The 5,656-nt window shown below is 40.5% G+C and overlaps 1 pseudogene across 1 annotated transcript; it reads right to left on the bottom strand.

Annotated features, from left to right (window-relative positions):
- Window positions 1-2,972: 2,972 nt before the first annotated feature.
- On the bottom strand, window positions 2,973-3,943 carry LOC309871400 (peroxiredoxin-1 pseudogene; annotated as a pseudogene). The gene has a single exon. The product of its transcript is annotated as a peroxiredoxin-1 pseudogene (transcript).
- Window positions 3,944-5,656: the final 1,713 nt, after the last annotated feature.

The following is a 5,656-nucleotide window of genomic DNA, read 5'->3' as shown; positions in this document are numbered from 1 at the left end:
AATACATTTTAACTGTAGTGCCTTACTGAAATAAATTGAAAAAAGGATTGTGACACAAAGATAAAGAGCTTAGCCATATCCTTTCAATAAAAAGGACTTTCTGAAGCTGGACAGGACTTTAATGAATCAGAACCATGTTGGGACGCCTGGGTGGCTCAGTTGGTTAAGCAGCTGCCTTGGGCTCAGGTCATGATCCCAGCGTCCTGGGATCGAGTCCCACATCAGGCTCCTTGCTCCCACAGGGAGCCTGCTTCTCCCTCTGACTCTGCCTTGCACTCTGTCTGCCTGTGCTTGCTCTCTCTCTCTCTCTGATAAATAAATAAATTTAAAAAAAAAAAAAAAAACCATGTGGGGAGGCATAAGGAGTTTTGCCATAGACTCCATAAGGAGATGACCACTCAGACTCCCCTGGGGGAAATGTAAATGAGGAAAAGTTGACCAGATGCCGAATAGTGATGACATATGAGGCTTGTCCTGGACATCACAGGGGTTCTGAGACTCTAGACACCGGAAGAGTGAAAACAACTACGGGAAGGAATAATTGCTCTGTTGACAATTTTCCACAACAAGCACATATATTCAATGGCTAATAAAACTGCTGTATTTTGGGCATGTTAAAAAGATCCTTGGGAATTAGCTCTTGACAGAAAATAGCCTTTAAAAAATGAAAAAAGCAAAAGGCCTCTGGGTGGATTTTGAAGGATTGACTTGACTTGTAAAATGGAAAAATGATAGAAGAAAGTAGCCATGGATTCCTCATTGTCCCTATAAAGGCCAAGGGCAGACCTCCCCACTTTGACATGCAGATTGTGCTGAGCTAAAAAACAATCAGGCTCAAAGACTCAGAAAGAAGCTGCAACCCCATCCCCACAACTGCATAAAAGAACTGCTCCAGGAAGAGAGCTAGCACCACAGATAACTATATTATACTATGAACCAGGCATGGTAAACGGAGGAATGTAGCAAGGCTTGTTTGATCAAAGTCTCTTTGTCCTACTGCTTCTGTGCAGCAAACATGTGTTTAGCAAACATCTACTCTCTTTCATCTTCCTATGAATTGCAGTATTTTCTTTTGAAGCTCTAAACCCCTACCCTCTTCTCCTTAATTCAAAATGACATATATACCTCAATTTGCTTATCTTTGGAATTCCCCTGTCTGTGTGGATTTCCCAAGCATACAAAATTAAGTTTTATTTTTTTCCTGTTAATTTGTCTCATGTCAATTTGATTCTTAGTACAGTTAGAAGAAACTTGAAGGGCTGAGTATTTTTTTTTCCTCCCTCATAGCCCAAATTTTCCAAAATTCTACAAAAATGTATACATAGGTTGCATTTTATTCATGTCTAACAGTCTCACTGATTTTATAGAAAGCATGGTATTACCCAGATGCCAAGAGTGTTGGTTATAAATGAGTAAGTAGGGAAGTAGCCCAGCTTAAATAAAAACAAACTGGAATACACATTCTGCTCATAACCATAAGCCAGTTTTTGCGAGGAATGATAAAAGTCCACCTCTGCCTCAGTCTCTCCTTCTACCACATACTCCCACATACACTCACCATGTTCCTGTGAGAATGATGAACTTGTAAAGTGAACCAGAATGTGAAGAACTATACAAAGAAGTTATTTCAACTAATGACAATAGACTGCCATATGTATCAAATTGGTTTGTATACTTATTATATAGAGGTCATTTAAAATAAAAAAAGTAGTGTTTATACCGTGAATATCTCATACCTACTCAGCTGCACTGAGAACCTTGAATACAACTTATCCACAAACAGGTTCAAAATTTGTTAGCAGAAGCACTAACAATAATGTTGGAGTTCTTGTCTTTTATAGCTTTTTATTAGTTGGTTTTTTTTTCACATTTATGCTTTTGACTGAATTGCAAAATTTCAAAAATAAAGGTTTTTGCATATTAAATCCATTAAAAATTTGCTGAGTAATTTCTAAGGATCTCATTGGCTTTATTCAATGATTCATGAATCAAGCAGCATATAATCAAGCAGATAGAAAGGAGCTCTGATGAGTTGTAAAATATAAAAGGTTTTAATAGGTCGAGGTGAGCAGGAACAAGGAATTTACACTGGGCAAAAAAGTGGATTGGTTATTGCTTGGTCATTTTCCTTTAGGGGACAGCAGGGGTCTGTAAGGCAGATTACCTAGCTAGTGCTGATCAGGCAATTCTTGATGGACTAGTTTAAGAGTCCATTTCTAGGAAAGGCAAAGCTGTATTTAAATCTTGGTTTGGTGATGAGCTGACCATAAGTGAATCCATTTTAGGCCTGTTGTCTTTTCCTAACATGTATTTCCTTATGTACTACTGCTACCACCAAAACCACCAATATTGCTGAGCATTGCACGTGAACTTCTTGTGAAACAGGTACATTCCTATCTGTACATTTTTTTGGACCTTTGACAATTTGCCACATAGTGGGTTACAGCCTCATGTCAGCTCTGTACCTGGTCATCCAGACGAATGCTCTGGCAGAGAACCTTTTCAATCATCGGGAGGCTCTAATCTTTCTCACACCATTTCTTGGTTTCAAATAGCCACAGTCTTAGTAATTATTAGCTTCCCCTTATTATTTTTAAGATATATATTCCTCCTTTGCAGATGGTATTATCTAGATGCCAAGAGTGTTGGTTATAAATGAGTAAGTAGGGAAGTAGCCCAGCTTAAATAAAAACAAACTGGAATACACATTCTGCTCATAACCATAAGCCAGTTTTTGCGAGGAATGATAAAAGTCCACCTCTGCCTCAGTCTCTCCTTCTACCACATACTCCCACATACACTCACCATGTTCCTGTCAGCCATTAATAGCTGGTAGTGACACACCCAGCCTCTCCATCTGCCTGGTCACCTCCTATCAGTGCACCCTGCCCTGCCCATCTCAGCAGCAATACTGGGTGTTCCCCACTGCTTGGTCCTAAAGGGAAAATCAGGGCAGGAGCAACCAAATACCATTTCTTTCTTTCTTTTTTTTTTTTTTTTTCTCAGTTCAAGTTTAATAGAAACAACAGAAGATCAGAAGTGTTGCCCTCCTACTGTACATCACAGTTGGCCTGCCCTGTAACACAGTTCAGGCCATTCTCTCCAGAGAAGGCAGGCTGGACTCCCCAACCCCTGCAGGAAAGGCCTGTCCCACATCTGCACAAAGTCTAAAGTCTTATGTTTTAAGCATTAACAATAGTACAAAAGAGATTTTGTTTTCATGGCCACCCACTACAGCCCAGCCCTAAAATGGCCCAGCGCTCACTTCTGCTTAGAGAAATACTCTTTGCTCTTCTGGACATCAGGCTTGATGGTATCACTGCCAGGCTTCCAGCCAGCTGGGCACACTTCCCCATGCTTGTCGGTAAACTGGAAGGCCTGAACCAGTCGCAGAGTCTCATCCACAGAGCGGCCAACAGGTAGGTCATTTATAGTGATCTGCCTAAGGATGCCTTTATCATCAATGATAAAGAGGCCCCTGAACGAGATGCCTTCATCAGCCTTTAAGACTCCATAGTCCTGAGCAATGGTACGCTTGGGGTCTGATACCAAGGGAATGTTCATGGGTCCCAGTCCTCCTTGTTTCTTGGGTGTGTTGATCCATGCCAGGTGACAGAAATGAGAATCCACAGAAGCACCAATCACTTGACAGTTGAGTTTCTTAAATTCTTCTGCCCTGTCACTGAAAGCAATGATCTCCGTGGGACACACAAAGGTGAAGTCAAGAGGGTAAAAGAAGAACACAACATATTTTCCTTTGTAGTCAGATAGGCTGAGGTCTTTGAACTGGCCATCTGGCATAACAGCCGTGGCTTTGAAGTTGGGGGCAGGATGCCCAATTTTGGCATTTCCTGAAGACATCTTGCTATTGGCCGCTCTACGAACAAAAGCTCCGAAGACAAGGCAGGAAGAAGACGCCCCAAATACCATTTCTTGATCCAAGTATAAATACATTTCCCTCTTTCCTGACGTGCCTGGGTCCTGGTGCTCCAATTAACTCCATGTACATGGAGTTTGCAAAACATTTCCTCATGATCCCAGTTAATCCTCATTAAACACTGTTAGTTTGGCAGACTTATCATGCCCATCAATAGATGCACAGATAGGAACAGGTTGACTCAGAGACAGGAAGACTATACCAGCATTACTCAGCTCTTTAGGGGAAACCTGATCAAGAACTCAAGGCTTTGGAGGACTTAGCCCTTTTGACATACCCAGCTATCTGGTCTCTGTATAGACACAGCTTGCCCTCTGCTGTTTGACAGCAGGAGTCTTGCAAAAATTCTCTAATCTGTAGGTATGCGACCTCCTGGAACACTTGTTCTCATATCAACTTGATCTTACTATGATAAGGAAGCTGTTGTTTTATCAACCACAAAGACACTGATTCCTTCAGTCTTTCCTGGGTGTCAAAATCCATCTATAAGGATTTTGACCTACCTGACCTACCTGGATAGTTTGACACTTCTCAACTTCTTCAACTTATCAACTCTTCAAAGGTGTTGTTCTAGGCATAACATCTTTAACCATATCTGTTTTGAAGATTTATTGTATTGTTTATTTTTTTCAGCTTATTGCTTTTGTTTGATATTTTTCTAAAACTGTTATTACATTTATTGCCTAAGATTTTCAAAGCTATTTCTAGAGGTTTTTTTTTTAATCTATTTTTCTTCCCTCACATACTGAATCTGTATTTACATATTTTCAATCTCTGAGTTTCAGCTAACAACTCCATTTTCTGCTATTTTAGCTTTTATGTTATGCAATGGATACAGTATTGTCAAAATTTTTAACACCTTTGTGTTTTTCATATGCTTTATTGTATAATGAAAGCACTATGGCTCCTCCACCACTGAATGAATGAATTTCATTGTTTCAGCATAAGAATGGATATTAATCAACAAAACAATAGAGTCATTGATCAGCGTTGGTTATGCAATTAGATTTTTTTGAAGTCTCTAGACTACTGAGATCATAGACTTGAAGGCCAACTATAGAAAGAGAAAAGGGATTTCTTATATATCAAGCAGGAGAATTTGTGATGAACTACTGGTAGAGAGAACTTAAAATATGACATTGGAGATGTTCCAGTGGCTTGAGGCATTAGCAACCCTCCCTGCTGATAAGGATGAAAGGGAAAGGATGCACTGCAGGTCAAAGATAAGTGGGGAGATCCAGGTAGGTCAGGCACCCTCCCTAACCTTGAGTTGCCCCTAAGTACACAGAGAGAAACTTGGGTGGGTGAGAGATTGAGGGGGGAGGCAAGGATATCTAAGTGGGGCCCCATATCCCTCTTGATTCCTCATGACCAGAGGAGGTAGACCACCAGGAGAGTCATGACAATCTAGGAAAATGTGCAGGAATAGCACTTCCAGGCCAAGTATGATATATCATGCTATGGAATTTTCCCTTCATTTGGTGTAAATGCACTTGAAGCAGATAAGACAAACTTATAAAAAGGAAAGAAAGAGTCCTTAAGTGTAGGATGACTGTCTGCTAATCCCACCATTTCCTTCTCCTGACTCTATTGTTTTGTTGATTAATATTTGCTGATCATACTTTGGGACCCACAAGTTCTACAACAGCAGAACCCAAGATCATGCCTGCTCTTTCAAGAGTAAATTCTCAGCACCAGGTAGATCAGACCTTGTCATAT

Source organism: Mustela nivalis (assembly GCF_964662115.1).
Source record: "Mustela nivalis genome assembly, chromosome: 8".
NCBI classification, from domain to species: Eukaryota; Metazoa; Chordata; class Mammalia; order Carnivora; family Mustelidae; genus Mustela; species Mustela nivalis.
The sequence above is the reverse complement of the archived record's forward strand: the minus strand, read 5'-3'. Positions and strand labels throughout refer to the sequence as shown.